At 46.7% G+C, this 18841-nt stretch overlaps 1 pseudogene across 1 annotated transcript in view; it reads right to left on the minus strand.

Annotated features, from left to right (window-relative positions):
- Nucleotides 1–7496: 7496 nt before the first annotated feature.
- The window catches only part of LOC311137490 (genetic suppressor element 1-like), a 23470-nt pseudogene continuing 12125 nt past the window's right edge, over nt 7497–18841 (minus strand). The window contains exons 2-13 of the transcript in view: nt 17681–17850; nt 17267–17460; nt 12528–12689; nt 11584–11897; nt 11087–11363; nt 10236–10870; nt 9812–9924; nt 9438–9720; nt 9108–9221; nt 8422–9024; nt 8075–8178; nt 7497–7820 (exon numbers count right to left, since the gene is read on the minus strand). The product of the transcript in view is annotated as a genetic suppressor element 1-like (transcript). The remainder of the gene's footprint in view (nt 7821–8074; nt 8179–8421; nt 9025–9107; nt 9222–9437; nt 9721–9811; nt 9925–10235; nt 10871–11086; nt 11364–11583; nt 11898–12527; nt 12690–17266; nt 17461–17680; nt 17851–18841) is intronic.

Genomic DNA, 18841 nt, shown 5'->3' on the forward strand with positions numbered 1-18841 from the left:
CTCACCAACCAAAGACAACCTACCACACCATTTAACACCCGGGGGGGGGGAGCGAGAGAGAGAGAGAGAGAACCAACCTCATGTTGCCAGACCCAACTGACCTAGGTGGAAATGAAACAAGACTACTAGAGCCATAGTAGTTTCTCATCTCCGTGACAACCCTAACACACACAACATGACACACTGTTGTTGCTCTGGAGGAGAGAACCACAGAGACGAACTACTATCAAACCAGGAGCTGTCTGTCACTAAACAAACTCACGCTGTTGTCCACCAGACACTCCTTTAGCCATCCTCTTTCTCCTCCTCTCCGTTTTAGGAAAGTGTTTGTCATTCTCTAAGCATCCTTTTGTACCTTGTGGCATGATCCAGAAGTTAAGTTGTGTAGTGCTTTGTTGAGCTTATTTGCTGTAGAAATAGAGAAAAGACACGTCTTGTGTGATGGATGGGTTTCTATCTAGATGTCAGCGGTGTCCAGTCGTATCCACACTGAGGGCCAGTGCGAGGCCAGGCTTCGTTCCATCCAAGCACTAACACACCTGTTTGGACTTCTCAGTCTTTATGGAAGACTGATTAGTTGATTCAGGTGTGTTGGTTTGTACAGAAGCCTGGAGCCACACCAGTGGCCTTCTGTAGATAAGACTGGACTGCCCTGATCTAGTGGTTGGGTTGGATTGGGTTGTTGTGTGGGACTGGGTTGGGAGGTGTTGAGGGGTACCTGGGGACTTGTTGGATGTAGTGGGGTGGGGTGGAGAGGGAACTATGCCTGTTGCTTGTGTTCAACTATAATAGGTATTTGACTTGCGTAGTGCTAGTTAATGTGCCGGATGGTGAATCCTATTATATAATCTATGGTTTTATTCCTTCTATAGCAAGCTAGTTTCAAAGCTAATCGTCCTGTAAAGGTGAAGCATTTTGTTTTAATTTGATTTGAATCTGATCCTCCAAAGACATGTTGCATCTCTGTATCCTTTCTTTTATGCAAATGGACCCCTCTGTCTGCATTGTCAGTGTGCAAGTGAACTTATCTAGCCTGGTTGTCTGGCTGTTTCTACCGTAGCCAACTCCTTTGTCATTGTTGTGATGTCATGTTGGGCTAAAGCAGAAACACACTGTCTGGCACCCAGGCTAGATGAGTACAGCTACATACCCAGACTGGCAAGCAGTGTTTTGGGTTTTTCAACCTTTGTGATCTATATCTCAGCAGCACCACATTGGGAGTGCTCCAGGATTCTCCTCTCTTACTGTTGTGATCATGGAGAGGTTGGTCAAGGCTCATCAACCTACACAGGGTGTCCCATTCATGCCACAGTACCGTACATGGGCCCAATCATATCCCCAGATTGGTGTGCTTAATTCTATAATATTATATAGGGCACATTCTATATGAGTGTTTCAGATAGAAATGTAATGGGCATGAGTGTCAATTTCACACAATGGAGGATATTTTATATTCTGTACGTGACAGAACTACCTATGATTTTCTAAACATTGTGCGTCAATTCGATATGCTACTAGTGACGTGTAACTGAAAAAGGTCTAGGTCCTAAACTTTAGGAGCTGAGTGTATATTACTGCCATAATAATGGGGACTCTTTGCTCAAAGCAGATGTCATAATGCTTCAAAACACTGTCATAAGACTGCCGTAATACTGACATAAAGCCTGTTACGGGGGTGTACTGGCTACTTGTCACATTAGAGGAGATGTCATCTGTATTTATTTTATTTTTTTTTACTCATCGCTTTCATTTGGGACATCTTAGTCGTACACATTAGAATTGAATCACAATTTATTTAATCCCTTTGTTTTCATTTTCACAAAATGCAACAACTGTAAAATATACAGTGGGGGAAAAAAGTATTTAGTCAGCCACCAATTGTGCAAGTTCTCCCACTTAAAAAGATGAGAGAGGCCTGTAATTGTCATCATAGGTACACGTCAACTATGACAGACAAAATTAGATTTTTTTTTCCAGAAAATCACATTGTAGGATTTTTTATGAATTTATTTGCAAATTATGGTGGAAAATAAGTATTTGGTCACCTACAAACAAGCAAGATTTCTGGCTCTCACAGACCTGTAACTTCTTCTTTAAGAGGCTCCTCTGTCCTCCACTCGTTACCTGTATTAATGGCACCTGTTTGAACTTGTTATCAGTATAAAAGACACCTGTCCAAAACCTCAAACAGTCACACTCCAAACTCCACTATGGCCAAGACCAAAGAGCTGTCAAAGGACACCAGAAACAAAATTGTAGACCTGCACCAGGCTGGGAAGACTGAATCTGCAATAGGTAAGCAGCTTGGTTTGAAGAAATCAACTGTGGGAGCAATTATTAGGAAATGGAAGACGTACAAGACCACTGATAATCTCCCTCGATCTGGGGCTCCACGCAAGATCTCATCCCGTGGGGTCAAAATGATCACAAGAACGGTGAGCAAAAATCCCAGAACCACACGGGGGGACCTAGTGAATGACCTGCAGAGAGCTGGGACCAAAGTAACAAAGCCTACCATCAGAAACACACTATGCCGCCAGGGACTCAAATTCTGCAGTGCCAGACGTGTCCCCCTGCTTAAGCCAGTACATGTCCAGGCCCGTCTGAAGTTTGCTAGAGTACATTTGGATGATCCAGAAGAGGATTGGGAGAATGTCATATGGTCAGATGAAACCAAAATAGAACTTTTTGGTAAAAACTCAACTTGTCGTGTTTGGAGGACAAAGAATGCTGAGTTGCATCCAAAGAACACCATACCTACTGTGAAGCATGGGGATGGAAACATCATGCTTTGGGGCTGGTTTTCTGCAAAGGGACCAGGACGACTGATCCGTGTAAAGGAAAGAATGAATGGGGCCATGTATCGTGAGATTTTGAGTGAAAACCTCCTTCCATCAGCAAGGGCATTGAAGATGAAACGTGGCTGGGTCTTTCAGCATGACAATGATCCCAAACACACCGCCTGGGCAACGAAGGAGTGGCTTCGTAAGAAGCATTTCAAGGTCCTGGAGTGGCCTAGCCAGTCTCCAGATCTCAACCCCATAGAAAATCTTTGGAGGGAGTTGAAAGTCTTTGTTGCCCAGCGACAGCCCCAAAACATCACTGCTCTAGAGGAGATCTGCATGGAGGAATGGGCCAAAATACCAGCAACAGTGTGTGAAAACCTTGTGAAGACTTACAGAAAACGTTTGACCTGTGTCATTGCCAACAAAGGGTATATAACAAAGTTGAGAAACTTTTGTTAGTGACCAAATACTTATTTTCCACCATAATTTGCAAATCAATTCATTAAAAATCCTACAATGTGATTTTCTGGAATTTTTTCTCTCATTTTGTCTGTCATAGTTGACGTGTACCTATGATGAAAATTACAGGCCTCTCTCATCTTTTTAAGTGGGAGAACTTGCACAATTGGTGGCTGACTAAATACTTTTTTCCCCCACTGTATAATGTATACAGTTAACATATTTTTAAGTATTAGGGTGCAGTGTTGAAGTTAGAGATGTACAGATAACAGAACAGACCCCACACCTCAATTCCACATGATGATGAAACTATTGTTGATATTTGTCTGTAATTTGTCTTTTGCCTCCATTAAACTAAGAACAGGAGAGTCAATGGAAAATGACATTTCTTTGTGAAATAATATTGCATTGAAAAACATGCACTGTCTACTGACAGGGGAAAGCCTCAGCGTTGAGATGGTTGGCGTTAGCATTAGCATCCTAATACATTGAGTGTAGTTTTAGCATTATGCTAACTGTCTCTGAGTAACAAGGGGACCAGACACACTGGTGTATTCTAATGGTTACCACAAGACAAGAGAACAGCCATAATGTGTAACTATGTTGGCTATTCGCAAATTTAGCATCATTTGAAAAAAAAATTCTACACATTCAACTTGCCACAAAAGCAGAACAAAAAACGTAATGTCTGCTCTCACTGTTTGCTGAGTTGCAAGCTTGTTGGACGCAACAATCAGTGAGTGGACAGGACCCTTTCCCTATAGTTATCTAGCATCAGGACACATTAGTCATTACAGTATGTGTATAACCCCCTTTTAATTGAATAATGAGATATATACTGTATTTGAAACATGTTATTGGTTTGATTGTTTTAACCCTTTTAAGGATGTACAAGACCAGAAATTCCCACATTTTTAAAGGAAAATGAGTTAATAAATAAATGTGCTTCCCTTGTAACTTTAATAAAGAAATAAACAAAAATATGAAAACAAACTCCTTTTAAAATCGTCTCTGTTTTACTGCTGGTTTGTGGTCTGATTCTCTCCATTCCCTGGAGTGTGCAAATGCTCACTCCCCCTTGTGAGTTTTAAAGCATTTTGATTGGTGTAACCATGAGCTGGATGGATTTTTCACCATATTTCTAACAGACTGAGCAGCACCAGAATCAGAGGGGCGGCAGGTAGGCTAGCGGTTAGAGAGGCGAGCCAGCAACCGGAGGGTTGCCAGTTCACCGAAAAAAAATCTGCAGGAAGTGAGCTGGCAACCGGAGCGTTGCTGGTATCAAATCCTAGATGCCATTGCCTGCCGTTGTGCCCTTGAGCAAGGCACTTAACCTCTCCAAAACCTGTATGTGTATGCATGTGTGTCTTTCGGAGAAGTACAATTTTGGTTGGAACTTGTGTGCAATTGACAAATAAAGTGATTTTAAACTCAGATGTCATACCAGGTCTGGCCAGCAGAGGGCATAAACGACATGTAAATACTGTAAGCTTTTCTACCGTTCTTCTATAGCTCAGTGTTCTTTCCTCTCTTTGGTTAGACATATTCTCAGATATTACACAGTCTACATAGTACACTGTGGTTTTCTTTCCTTGTCTCCTCTCCCTCATCTGCACCGATCTAAAAAATACAATAAAAATACGCCAGTTCAGTGTAGATGGAAAGGAGACTTAGCCTTTGTCAAAGATGACTCCAATTTAAACATGATCTTTTTTTATCGATCAAAATGATTATTTATCCAGGTGAGTCCCTTTGAAATTGATCTAGACAAGTTCTACATTTTACAAACATTTTATTTGCATTTTCATCAGAAAATTACAGCAGTATTTCCATAAATAGCTCATTGTTACTGTACAATCAAAATAATATATTACTTTATAGGCCTACTGTAAGCAAAATATTAAAAACTAGAGCAGGTAGAAATAATATTTGACAGAATATGTGTGTCTTTGTTTTTCAGTTGTTGTGGGGGTTGGGGTGGGGGTTGGGGGGGGGGGGGGGGGGGGGGGGTAGGCAGATAGTGGTTATGTACTGTAGGTAGGCTAGGGTAGGTGTGAGGTAGAGCAGGGCAGACTTTGGGGTTAGACTGGGTATCTGCAATGGAAAGGGCTGAGTTCCTCTAAAGTCAATAGGATGTAGAGAGATGACTTGTCTTTACTAGGATGTACAGCATAGGTCTCTGTGGAAAATTTGTGTCAGCATGGGGACCATTTGTTTACAATTGGCTGGGTGACTATTATTTGGCATTTCTGTCCTGTGGCAGAAGATGGCTCAATGACAGACAGGTTATGAGGTGTTTGTGGCTGGGACTCAGCGTAACATAAGATAAAATAGCTATCATTATCAAAATATGACCCTTTCTGTCCCCCGCCTCCAGCGCACAGCCGGCCGGCCGCTCATTAGGCGGGATTAGGAGGATGTCTATGTCGGCAGATTGACGAGGGCAGCAACAACACATAAAACCTCACATAATTCTGCCCAAAAACAATGACAATTTCTCTCAACCAGTGGCATATGGGCTTTTTAGGTGAGCGCTGATGCCGCCCTGTGATAAGCAGTGCCCACTTTGTCAAAGGCAGGGGCGCAAAATATTTTGCTTGTCCATTCCCAGCGTGCTGTTGGAGAGATGAATTGCTGCAGCACTCCACCAACGTTTAACCTAAATGGCGCTCAATCAAATAAAACATGTGCTGTCATGTTAACAAACAACATATCCTAAAAACAGGACAGGTCAAACAAAGTCAAATGGACAAAATGGAATGGACAATCACAACTGTTGTCCAGGAGTTTCACCCCATTGTCATGATCAGTAGTTTTAAGTTTGTATCTGTAAAGTTTTGACAAGCTGATCATAGTGAAAAAGAAACTTCTGCATTTCCAGCTGTGTAAACACATTGCAAATAGGCTCACGATAACTCCTGATAAAGTTGAGTAGCTGATATTCAGAACATAAATAGCTAAATTGATTAGTCACAGGAATCAGAACTAATAAAACCAATGCAACGGCCTGTTTTACAAACGGTGGGCCTACCACATGGATGGGCATTTATAAAATTCCATTGTGGCTGACATGGTAGGCTACACCCCAGTAAGCACAAGCCGATGTCTTTTGGAAGTCTTTTTTTGGTGCAGTCTGGACCGGCCTTGATTTCCACATCCACAGACATTGGTTTTTGGTCTGGTCCGGACCAAATCTGAACCAATCATAGACGTCAATGTTTGGTTCAGATTTTGTCCGGTCTGGACCAGCCTTGATTTGAGCCAAACATAGACGTCAGCATTTTTTGGTCTCGCATAGGGCAGAACGGCAAGGACCGGCCCTGCTCCAGGGTACTTCTTTCTCACCTCCCCAAAATGTTTAAAGTGGGAGGCGGGATCAGATCGGCACAGCATTGTCAAATGAGGTTGTGGAGTATGGCCAAGCACGTGCATGTCTTTGTGCACAGCTGCAGAAGCTCGAGAGCAATTACGTGATGACATAGTACATAACTTTTGTTGAGAGCCTCTTTAACTTGGGGATAGCCCACATACAGCGCTTCTAAAATGTTTACTTCTCTTTAAATATTTCATACTGACCAGCAACAACACAAAATTATTCCAAGCATCTTGTTTTTACCCCAAATGTTTATTCTAAAGCAGGCTTTTAAATAACAATAATTAAAATAATTAAAACATACTAAATTCTGGCTTAATAGGTAGGCTATTTACATTATCAATGGCAAAATTATTAAAAACATTACTGAGACTTCTAAATCCTATAAAGATTTATTTAACCTTATTTAAAAAAATATTTTTCAAAACCTCCAGTTATTTCTTTGTAGAAACACTGTCTTAAATATTCTACAACTGTGTTTTTGCTAGTCCATGAACCCAAGTGAAAAAAGCTCCAGAATAGTAAAAGCTCTATAACACAGTGTTTAGTTCTAGGTAGTTCCAACAGTACTGTCACTAGTATGATCACTAGTAGCTCTTCTAGGTCTTTAAGTGCATCTTGGCTGATTCAAGTCCTTCCAGTTCAGTGGTTGGTTGGCTGGCTATTGGTTGCTTCCAAACCCTTCCAGATCATGGAGGGAGAAAAGGAGGACATATGACTGCTCATTGTATTCGTCCCAAAGTCTATGATTGGTTAAAGTGGGTCCCAATATTATGCCATACCCTTATGTTGCTATGACCTTTAGCTTTTAGACTACTAGTCTTTCACCAGTGGTGAGTCTGACCACACTACAAAGTCTAGGAGAGTGGCATGTTTAGCTACAGAGCCTGTCCTCCTTTTCTCCCTCCTTCTTTTCTATCATCCTCTCTTCCTTCCCAGTCCAGAGCTCTCTTCCCTCTCTGCCTCAGACTGGGAACCAGTTCAGTGTCCTCTCTCTCTCCATCGGTCATTGGTCGTCGGTCTGTCTGTCTGTCTGTCTGTCGGTCTGGAGCAGGGCAGGGGGTCACCGGGGAGGGGCAACCTTTGGCCTGCCCCTTGCCCCAGTGCACGTTGGGAATGGTCAGACACTTCCTGAAGAGCTCCAGCTGAGCCTGCAGCCTCTCTCTCTCATCTCTCACCCTCTGTCTCTGACTCACCAGCTCCTAGAGAGAGAAAGAGAGGGATGGAGCAAGAGAGCGATAAAGAGCGAGAGCGTTACTAAAAGAGTGAGAGTGTGGTTGAACAAAGCACATCAGTGTAGACAGAAACAGACAGACAGACAGACAGTCAGTCAGAGTGCTTATCAAGCTTTAGTTTTCACTTTTAGATCATAATAAATAAGATTGTATGGACAGATCCTATATCAGCACTCCTACTCTGAGACACTTTGTGGATATATAGGCCTTGAGGTTCTTACCGCCATGCTGTGTGAGAGTTGTTCAGCTGTCAGACTGAGAGTGTAGTTCTGAGTCTCCAGCCTCCGGCACTGACTGTGAAGAACCTGTCTCTCCATACCCCGCTCTAAGAGAGAGAGAGAGGGGGGAAGAGAGATATAGAGAGAGCGACAGGATGGTAAAGGGGAGACATGGGGTCATAGAGGGAGAGAGAGGAAGACCGATAGGGAGAGCGGCATAGAGGGTGAGAAAGTGTGTGTGGGGGGGGGGGAGCAAATGAGACAAAAACATAAAAAACAAACATATTTGTAGATGAAACACATTTATTTTTATTTGACTCATCCCAAATAAAGCCCAAAGGTAAACTCACCATCCACATACTCCTGATAAGCCTCAAAGACTGACTCTATGCCCCTCCACTTCCTAGGGGCTTCCCCCTCCTCCTCTTCATCATCCTCTTCCTCTGACAGCTCGTCCCGTACGCAAAGGGGGTCATGGTGGGGTGGAGAGGGGTAAGGGTGATGCCCGTTGATGGGGTGTGGGGATGTGTTGAGGAGGGCTGGTCTCTTCAGTGGGGGGATGTGGTAGGGCGCTGACGGCTCAGACTTTATACTGGACTCGGGAAAGCAGGTGGAGCCACCCAGTGTCTTGTGGGTAGACTGTAACGCAGTCTGGTGGAAGTCCTTCGGGATGAATCTTTCCCATGGCTTGTTCTGCCCGTTCCGCACAGCCAGGGGCACCTTCTGTTGAGGATGATGGCCAGGGTGGCCTGCTCCATTCTGGAGGTCCTGGAGCCTCTTAGCTGGGTGACCTCCGCCCAATCCTTTACTGTTGGGTTTGGGGGCCAGGGGAGGGGGTTGGCGGGGTGGAGGGGTGGAGGGTTTTAGCGGGTCTGTGTAGAGGTTGTTGGGGGGGTGGGGGTAGGGGGGCGAGGGGCTTGGGGAGTCTGGGTAGTGGAGTCCGTTCGATTCACCTGATAACATAAACATAAACGCAGTATAAGGATCTCATGGGTGTTACCCTTTGTGTGTGTGTGTGTGTGTTTGTTTGTCTTACCAGTTGGGGAAACAGGGGGGCTTCTATAGAGGGGTAATGGGTTGTATCTGATGGTGTCCAACGTCACACTCTTCAGCTTTATAGCCTTCAGCAACCCCTCCATCTTCTCCTTATCTAGAGAGAGAGAGGGGGGGGGGGGGAGACTGATTTAGACCTGGGACACCAATTAATTATCAGGTAGAAAAGAAAACCAGCGGTACTCTGGACGTCTTAGAGTAAGATTAGAATACCCCTGGGATATAGCATTACAGTACACCAGGGTGTAGTGGTTAGGGGTTGGAGAAAAAGAGCTAGGGTGTAGTGTATAGGGGTTAGTGTAGTGTATGTTACCTCTCCTCTGCTGGCTGGTCACATGGGACAGGCTGAACATGTTGAGGAAGTCTTTCTTGTCCTCCAGGTGGGGGGTGCAGTTCATCTCCTCTGGGGTGAGAGTGGTGCTGAGGGGGGGAGCGGGTGCCACAGGAGGCGGAGGGGTCTTCCTCTTGCCTCGTACTGCCGGAGGGGAGGTGCTGCGCTCTCTCAACATCCTCCTCCTCTTCCTCCTCTTCTGGTGAAGCAGCTGGTCACGATGGGCCAGCGTGGTCAGGCCACACACACGCAGAAAACACACCTTCTACAAAAGACAGATTACAGTGAATTAACAATCAAACAACGTTATATTAAGAGGACGTGACGATTCTTAAGTGTGCGTGCGTGGAAGTTACCTCTGAGGATGTGTCCAGTTTTAAGGGGGGCTGCTCTGCTACCCTTCTGAGGTGGGCTCTCACTTCCTCCTCATCACTCTCATCATATGACTCATCTAGATCATAGTAATACCCTGGTGAAGAGAGAGAGAGAGAGAGAGAGAGAGAGATGGATGGAGAGAGAGATGGATGGAGAGAGGGAGTGGGAGTTAGAGAGAGAGAGAGACGGAGAAAATGAGAGAGAAAGAGAGAGTGAGAGAGAGAGTGAGAGAGAGTAAGAGAGAGAGAGAGATGGAGAAAATGAGAGAGTGAGTAAGAGAGAGAGTGAGAGAGAGAGCACAGACAATATTTATGTTAAAGACCACACCAGATCTCATCTCATACACTCTGAAAACCCCCTCTCCTCACCTCCCTCTCTCTTACATCCTGTCCCCTCTCTTCTTACCTCCTTCCCTGGCCTCTCTCCTCCTGCTCTCCTCCAGGTCCAGCTTGCTGACCAGCCTGCGGTGCTGCTGGAGAATCTCATCGTACACCACTGGGTTCTGAGGCTCTTGGCCTGGCCGTTCAGACCTCTGGAGGTCCATGGTGAGAGATGGGGAGCTGGCCTGGCGCTGGACACCCAGGTTGGAGCTGGGGCTGGGGGAGGAGAGGGACAGCGAGCCCCTCTGGTGGAGGTGGTTATGGTGGTGGTTATGGTGGTGGTGGAGACTGTGAGTGGATCCTTCGAGCTCAGCCATGCCCCAGAGGCCAGGCTCCTGCAGAATGGGTCCCCTGACAGACGAGAACCTCTCTGGGCCCTTCCCCATCTTCCTGCACCTATCCTCCACCCTCTCCCAGCTGGGGGACCGTTCGGTTCTGGTCAGGCCAGGAGGGGAGCGAGATGGAGGAACAGGGGAGTCGAACCTGCGATGGGGGTCTGGGGGGGTCTCAGTGAGGGAGGCAGGGTTCCAGAGGGTGGTGGGAGGGGCAGGGGGGTGGGGAAGGAGGTGAGGGTGATGTTTGGGTGAGATGAGTGGAGGTGGGGCTCCTAGGTGGGGTTGAGACTCTCTATTGCCTGTGTCACGTTGGCTGACGTTGGACCTGTGAAGACAACAAACACAATGTAGTCACACACAAACACACACTCTGGGTTTTATCCAAGTTGACCTTGATGATGCAGCCATTTTAAAAGTAGATGTCAGCAGAGTAGAGAGAGTACTGACTCGGAGGATACTGTAGTGTTATTGAACGAACGCACACACACAGGTCAACCCCACCTTTCTCAACTGCTTGTTCCTTGTCTGATTAAACACTGACCTGTAGCTGTCTCTCCTAGGCTCCACCCCTTCCACAGGTGGCCACACCTCCCTCTCCTGTCCCTGCCGGCGTTGCCGTGCCAACCTGCGCTCCTCCCCATTGGCCTGTTGGAGCATCACGGCAGAGGCCAGTGTTCCATGGAGCCCCCCGGAAGAGGCTGAGGCAGTGTGTGTGTTCCCCGTCTGAGAGGGCACCAGGCTGGGCATGAGGTGAGGGGCTGACTGGAGGCCTGGCTGAAGAGGTTTAGGTACTGGGAGGGCAGGGAGGGTGGGCTTATCTGGGGAAAATAGATTAGGTATTATAATGAATGCTTCATTTTATTTTTAGAACACACTTTGAAATACATTATGGATGTTATAAAGCATGATATGGATGGTGATCAGGCTCTACTTTAAAGAGAAATCTCTGGTGCTTAATTAACGGGAAATCAACCAATCAATGTGTGTGCATTGCGTCTATACTGTGTGTGTGTGTGTATCTGTGTGTGTACACCGTACCCAGTCTGTTAGGTGTCAGCCTCTCCCCAGGTCTGACCCTGTCCTCCGGCAGAGCCGTGAGAGCCTTCAGCCCAGCAAGGTACTGGCTCTTCACCGCTCTCACCATCTGTCTCTCCCTCTCTCTCTCCCTCTCTCTCTCCCTCTCTCTCTCCCTCTCTCTCTCCCTCTGCCTATCTTTCTGTCTTTCCATCTCTGTCTCCCTCTCTCTCTCCCGCTCCTTCTCTCTCTCCTGTTCCAGCTCACGCTCCCTCTGTTTCTCTCGTTCACGCTCTCGCTCCCTCTCTCGTTGGCGAAGCTCTTCCTCCATCTGTGTTCTGTGGGGGAGGTAAAAAAATACACACACACACACACACACACACACACACACACACACACACACACACACACCAAGGACACAGGGGAGAGAGGGTGAGAGATGCAACACCCACCATGGGGCAGATTAACCACACACTGTTAAACACACACACCTATGCACACACATGCGCTTGCACACACACACACACACACACACACACACACACACACACACACACACACACACACCATATAAGACATACATACACACACACACACACCATATAAGACATACACACACACACACACACACACACACACCATATAAGACATACACAGCATGAGTGAGCAAGAGCAGATCAACAATTCATAGGTAACCACAGGATAAACACACACACACTGATGTGTGTATTGGTTTGTGTTTGTGATGTGTATGGTAGCATGGTGGGGTGTGTTCTAAAAATATAACAGTCAGCAACCTGTGCCTTTCCTGCAGAGAGATTACCAACCGTGTGTGTGTGTGCATGTATGAGTGTAACACCTCTCAGCCAGTGTGATGTGTGTGGTTGAGCTTCCAAAGGTAGCAGCCCTCAGGGCAGGTGCAGGTATGTGTGTGTGTGTGGGTGTTATTAGCGTGTGTGTTACTGTACCTCTCAGCCAGTGCACTATGTGTGTGGCTGAACTCCCCAGGGTAGCGTGCCCCAGGCAGGTGCATGTGGAGGGCAGCGGGGTGGAGGTGAGGGAAGGCCCCCCCTGCTGGTACAGAGTAGAACTGAGACCGCAGTGCAGAAAGACACAAAGACTCCTCCATCCTGGAACACACATGGAGAGAGACAAGTGGAAAAGGAGGGAGAAATGGAAAACGGGGAAGGAGAGGAGGGAAAGAGGCAAAGGGAGAGGGAGCCATCACAGCAGCAAGATTTGTGACCTGTTGCCACAAGAAAAGGGCAACCAGTGAAGAACAAACACCACTGTAAATACAACCCATATTTATGTTTATTTATTTTCCCATTTGTACTTTAACTATTTGCACATTGCTACAATGTATATATACATAATATGACATTTGAAATGTCTTTATTCTTTTGGAACTTCTGAGTGTAATGTTTACTGTTAATATTTATTGTTTATTTCACTTTTGTTTACTATCTACAGTGGGGAAAAAAAGTATTTAGTCAGCCACCAATTGTGCATGTTCTCCCACTTAAAAAGATGAGAGAGGCCTGTAATTTTCATCATAGGTACACGTCAACTATGACAGACAAAATGAGAAGAAAAAAAATCCTGAAAATCACATTGTAGGATTTTTAATGAATTTATTTGCAAATTATGGTGGAAAATAAGTATTTGGTCAATAACAAAAGTGTCTCAATACTTTGTTATATACCCTTTGTTGGCAATGACACAGGTCAAACGTTTTCTGTAAGTCTTCACAAGGTTTTCACACACTGTTGCTGGTATTTTGGCCCATTCCTCCATGCAGATCTCCTCTAGAGCAGTGATGTTTTGGGGCTGTTGCTGGACAACACGGACTTTCAACTCCTTCCAAAGATTTTCTATGGGGTTGAGATCTGGAGACTGGCTAGGCCACTCCAGGACCTTGAAATGCTTCTTACGAAGCCACTCCTTCGTTGCCCGGGCGGTGTGTTTGGGATCATTGTCATGCTGAAAGACCCAGCCACGTTTCATCTTCAATGCCCTTGCTGATGGAAGGAGGTTTTCACTCAAAATCTCACGATACATGGCCCCATTCATTCTTTCCTTTACACGGATCAGTCGTCCTGGTCCCTTTGCAGAAAAACAGCCCCAAAGCATGATGTTTCCACCCCCATGCTTCACAGTAGGTATGGTGTTCTTTGGATGCAACTCAGCATTCTTTGTCCTCCAAACACGACGAGTTGAGTTTTTACCAAAAAGTTCTATTTTGGTTTTATCTGACCATATGACATTCTCCCAATCCTCTTCTGGATCATCCAAATGCACTCTAGCAAACTTCAGACGGGCCTGGACATGTACTGGCTTAAGCAGGGGGACACGTCTGGTACTGCAGGATTTGAGTCCCTGGCGGCGTAGTGTGTTACTGATGGTAGGCTTTGTTACTTTGGTCCCAGCTCTCTGCAGGTCATTCACTAGGTCCCCCCGTGTGGTTCTGGGATTTTTGCTCACCGTTCTTGTGATCATTTTGACCCCACGGGGTGAGATCTTGCGTGGAGCCCCAGATCGAGGGAGATTATCAGTGGTCTTGTATGTCTTCCATTTCCTAATAATTGCTCCCACAGTTGATTTCTTCAAACCAAGCTGCTTACCTATTGCAGATTCAGTCTTCCCAGCCTGGTGCAGGTCTACAATTTTGTTTCTGGTGTCCTTTGACAGCCCTTTGGTCTTGGCCATAGTGGAGTTTGGAGTGTGACTGTTTGAGGTTGTGGACAGGTGTCTTTTATACTGATAACAAGTTCAAACAGGTGCCATTAATACAGGTAACGAGTGGAGGACAGAGGAGCCTCTTAAAGAAGAAGTTACAGGTCTGTGAGAGCCAGAAATCTTGCTTGTTTGTAGGTGACCAAATACTTATTTTCCACCATAATTTGCAAATAAATTCATTAAAAATCCTTCAATGTGATTTTCTGGATTTTTTTTCTCAATTTGTCTGTCATAGTTGACGTGTACCTATGATGAAAATTACAGGCCTCTCTCATCTTTTTAAGTGGGAGAACTTGCACAATTGGTGGCTGACTAAATACTTTTTTTCCCCCACTGTACTTCACTTGCTTTGGCAATGTTAACATACGTTTCCCATGCCAATAAAGCCCTTAAATTGAATTGAATTGAATTGGGAGCAATGTTTTCAACATATTCATTTTTACAGTAAGGCACATTCTGGGGTTCAGTCGCAGTCTATACATCCCATCCTGGAAACACAAACACACATGCTGCTGCAAACCCCTGTCTCCCTGTCTGTCTCTCTGTGTCCCTGTCTGTCTCTCTGTGTCCCTGTCTGTCTCTCTGTGTCCCTGTCTGTCTCTCTGTCTCCCTGTCTGTCTCTCTGTGTCCCTGTCTGTCTCTCTGTCTCCCTGTCTGTCTCTCTGTCTCCCTGTCTGTCTCTCTGTCTCCCTGTCTGTCTCTCTGTCTCCCTGTCTGTCTCTCTGTGTCCCTGTCTGTCTCTCTGTGTCCCTGTCTGTCTCTCTTTGTCCCTGTCTGTCTCTCTGTGTCCCTGTCTGTCTCTCTGTGTCCCTGTCTGTCTCTCTGTGTCCCTGTCCGTCTCTCTGTGTCCCTGTCCGTCTCTCTGTCTCCCTGTCTGTCTCTCTGTCTCCCTGTCTGTCTCTCTGTCTCCCTGTCTGTCTCTCTGTGTCCCTGTCTGTCTCTCTTTGTCCCTGTCTGTCTCTCTGTGTCCCTGTCTGTCTCTCTGTGTCCCTGTCTGTCTCTCTGTCTCCCTGTCTGTCTCTCTGTGTCCCTGTCTGTCTCTCTTTGTCCCTGTCTGTCTCTCTGTGTCCCTGTCTGTCTCTCTGTGTCCCTGTCTGTCTCTCTGTGTCCCTGTCCGTCTCTCTGTGTCCCTGTCCGTCTCTCTGTGTCCCTGTCTGTCTCTCTGTGTCTCTGTCTCCATATCTGCAGAAAACTGACTCTGATAACTACAGAGCAAGACAGAGGTAGGCAAGGTGGTCTATAGAATGACCTGTGTAGGTGGTGTAGTCAGGGTGGTCTACAGACTGACCTGTGTAGGCTGTTGAGGTAGGTAGGGTGGTCTATAGACTGACCTGTGTAGGTGGTGGAGGTAGGCAGGATGGTATAGACTGACCTGTGTATGTGGTGGAGGAAGGAAAGGTGGTCTATAGACTGACCTGTGTAGGTGGTGGAGGTAGGCAGGGTAGTCTATAGACTGACCTGTGTAGGTGGTGGAGGTAGGCAGGGTGGTCTATAAACTGACCTGTGTAGGTGGTGGATGTAGGCAGGGTAGTCTATAGACTGACCTGTGTAGGTGGTGGAGGTAGGCAGAATGGTATAGACCGACCTGTGTATGTGGTGGAGGTAGTCAGGGTGGTCTACAGACTGACCTGTGTATGTTGTGGAGGTAGACAGGGTAGTTTATAGACTGACCTGTGTAGGTGGTGTAGGCAGGGGGGTGTATAGACTGACTAGTGTAGGTGGTAGAGGTAGGCAGGGTGGTCTATAGACTGACCTGTGTAGGTCGTGGAGGTAGCCAGGATGGTATAGACTGACCTGTGTATGTGGTTGAGGTAGGCAGGGTAGTCTATAGATGACATGTGTAGGTGGTTGAGGTTGGCAAGGTGTTCTATACACTGATCTGTGTTGGTGATTGAGGTTGGCAGGGTTGTCTATAGACTGACCTAGGTAGGTGTTGGATGTAGGTATGCTGGTCTATAGACTGACCTGTTAAGATGGTGGAGGTAGCCAGGATGGCATAGACTTACCTGTGTATGTGGTTGAGGTAGGCAGGGTGGTCTATAGACTGACCTGTGTATGTGGTGGAGGTAGGTATTGTGTTCTATATACTGACCCATGTAGGTGGTGGAGGTAGGCAGGGTAGTCTACAGACTGACCTGTGTAGCTGGTAGAGGTAGACAGGTTGGTCTACAGACTGACCTGTGTAGTTGATGGAAGTAGGCAGGGTGGTCTATAGACTGACCTGTGTATGTGGTTGAGGTAGCTCAGTTGGTAGAGCATGGCGCTTGCAACGCCAGGGTTGTGGGTTCGATTCCCACGGGGGGCCAGTATGAAAAATGTATGCACTCACTAACTGTAAGTCACTCTGGATAAGAGCATCTGCTAAATGACTAAAAAAATAAAATGTAGGTAGGCAGGGGTCCATAGACTGACCTTTGTATGTGGTGAAGGTAGCAGGGTGGTCTATAGACTGAATTGTGTAGGTGGTGGAGGTAGGCAGGGTGGTCTTTAGACTGACCTGTGTATGTGGTTGAGGTAGGTATGGTGGTCTATAGACTGACCGTTGTAGGTGGTAGAGGTTTGACAGGGTGGTCTATAGACTGACCTGTGTAGGTGGTGGAGGTAGGCAGGGTAGTGTTTAGACTGACCTGTGTATGTGGTTGAGGTAGGCAGGTGTCTATAGTCTGACCTGTGTAGGTGTTGGAGTAGGCAGGGTGGTCTATAGACTGACCTGTGTATGTGGTAGAGGTAGGCAGGGTGGTCTATAGACTGACCTGTGTAGGTGGTTGGGGTAGGCATGGTGGTCTATAGACTGACCTTTGTAGGTGGTAGAGGTAGACAGGGTGGTCTATAGACTGACCTGTGTAGGTGGTGGCGGGAGGCAGGGTAGTCTATAGACTGACCTGTGTAGGTGGTGGAGGTAGGCAGGGTGGTCTTTAGACTGACCTGTGTATGTGGTTGAGGTAGGCAGGGTTGTCTATAGACTGACCTGTGGAGGTGGTGGAGGTAGGCAGGGTGGTAGTAGGCAGCAGCAGCAGTAACGTGGGCAGCGGTGGTGGGGTCGAGCCCCAGGGGCAGCGAGCGCAGGCGAAGGTCATCTGAGGTGGCGAAGGGGCGGAGTCCTCTTAGGTACTCCTCTTGGACCGCCCCTGAGGAAACTGCAGGTGTACCTGACCAGGTAGACTACAAGAAGGGGAGGAGTTCGGGATCAGATTGCAAATTGGAGTCTGCTGTCATGGAGTTAAAGGAGGCATATGTGGTTTAAGGTTTAAGCAAGTATAGAGACTTATATGATGCACCGTAGATAGGTTTGTGTGTGTGAGTGTGAGTGTGAGTGTGAGTGTGTGTGTGTGTGTGTGTGTGTGTGTGTGTGTGTAGGCATCCAGGTGATAGAGTGGCTCACCTGAGGCCCTGTAGTCGCCGGTCCTGCATTACAGAGCTGGGGTGAGGCTGAAGGGGTAGGATGGGTGAGCCAGGATGTGAGGAGAGGGGACAGGATGAGCCCCTTTCTCCTGGGGAGGCTGGGCTCAGACCCACACGCTCCCAACTCACCCCCCGAACACCTGACTCAGCCTGACAGAGAGAGAGAGGGAGAGACAGCGGGAGAGAGACAGAAAGACAATCTTTGTTAGGCAAAATAAAAAAATCCTACTCACAACATATGAAACTTCCATTTATGGACATTTTCAAGTCAGGATTTGTCCCTTAATGTTGATCTAGCCATAGCATGTTAACACTGTCACATCCTAGCAATGCAGCTAATCCAACCATCCACTCTGTGTTCAACACGCATTACTGACTCCCCTGCCAGTAATGCTCTCATCATTACTCTGGCACCCCTGTCATGTCTGTTCCCTATTCACACAGACACATGCACACACACCATCACCTTCTTCTAGGTCAAGATAAGAGACTCACGTTAATAGCTCTAAGAGCCTTGAAGCAGGGAGGGAGAGTGAGAGGAGAAAGAATGGAGAGTAGGGTAGAGGAAGGAGAGGAGAGGGGGAAAGGAGGGGAGATGACCTCCCAGCTACGAGCTAAGCCCACCCGGTTGGAGAAGTGCTTCTGATATGTCAGAGGACGTCAAGATCAGGGCAGGAGGGGACATCCTAAACTCATCCTCCCTCTACTACCCCTTCATCTTTCTCTGCTGTCTACCTCTCTCTCCATAAAGTATTAACATTCACTCACTCATTCACTCACTCACTCCACCAAACTACTCCCCCACATGAGTAACCTTGCTGAGACTTGTATTAGCTCCCAGTCTAGAGTCACTCCAACAACCAGGGTTTCTGGCTGCAGCTTTGAATATCTCTCTCAGGGAAATCAGATACACACCAGGCTTTCCAATAATGATCAACACACTCCAGTCTCTTTCTGGTCTCTCTTTGGTCTTTGGTCTCTGATCTCTGATCTCTCTCTCTGATCTCTCTCCCTAGTCATTATCGCCTCTCTCTGGTCTCCATCCATCGTTGTAAAGAGGAGGATCAAGGGACAAAGCATGCATGTGTTTGCGTGTGTATGTATGTGTGTGTGTGCATATGTGTATGTGTGTTGGGGTTAT

Source organism: Coregonus lavaretus, assembly GCF_964263955.1.
Source record: "Coregonus lavaretus genome assembly, chromosome: 11".
NCBI classification, from domain to species: domain Eukaryota; kingdom Metazoa; phylum Chordata; class Actinopteri; order Salmoniformes; family Salmonidae; genus Coregonus; species Coregonus lavaretus.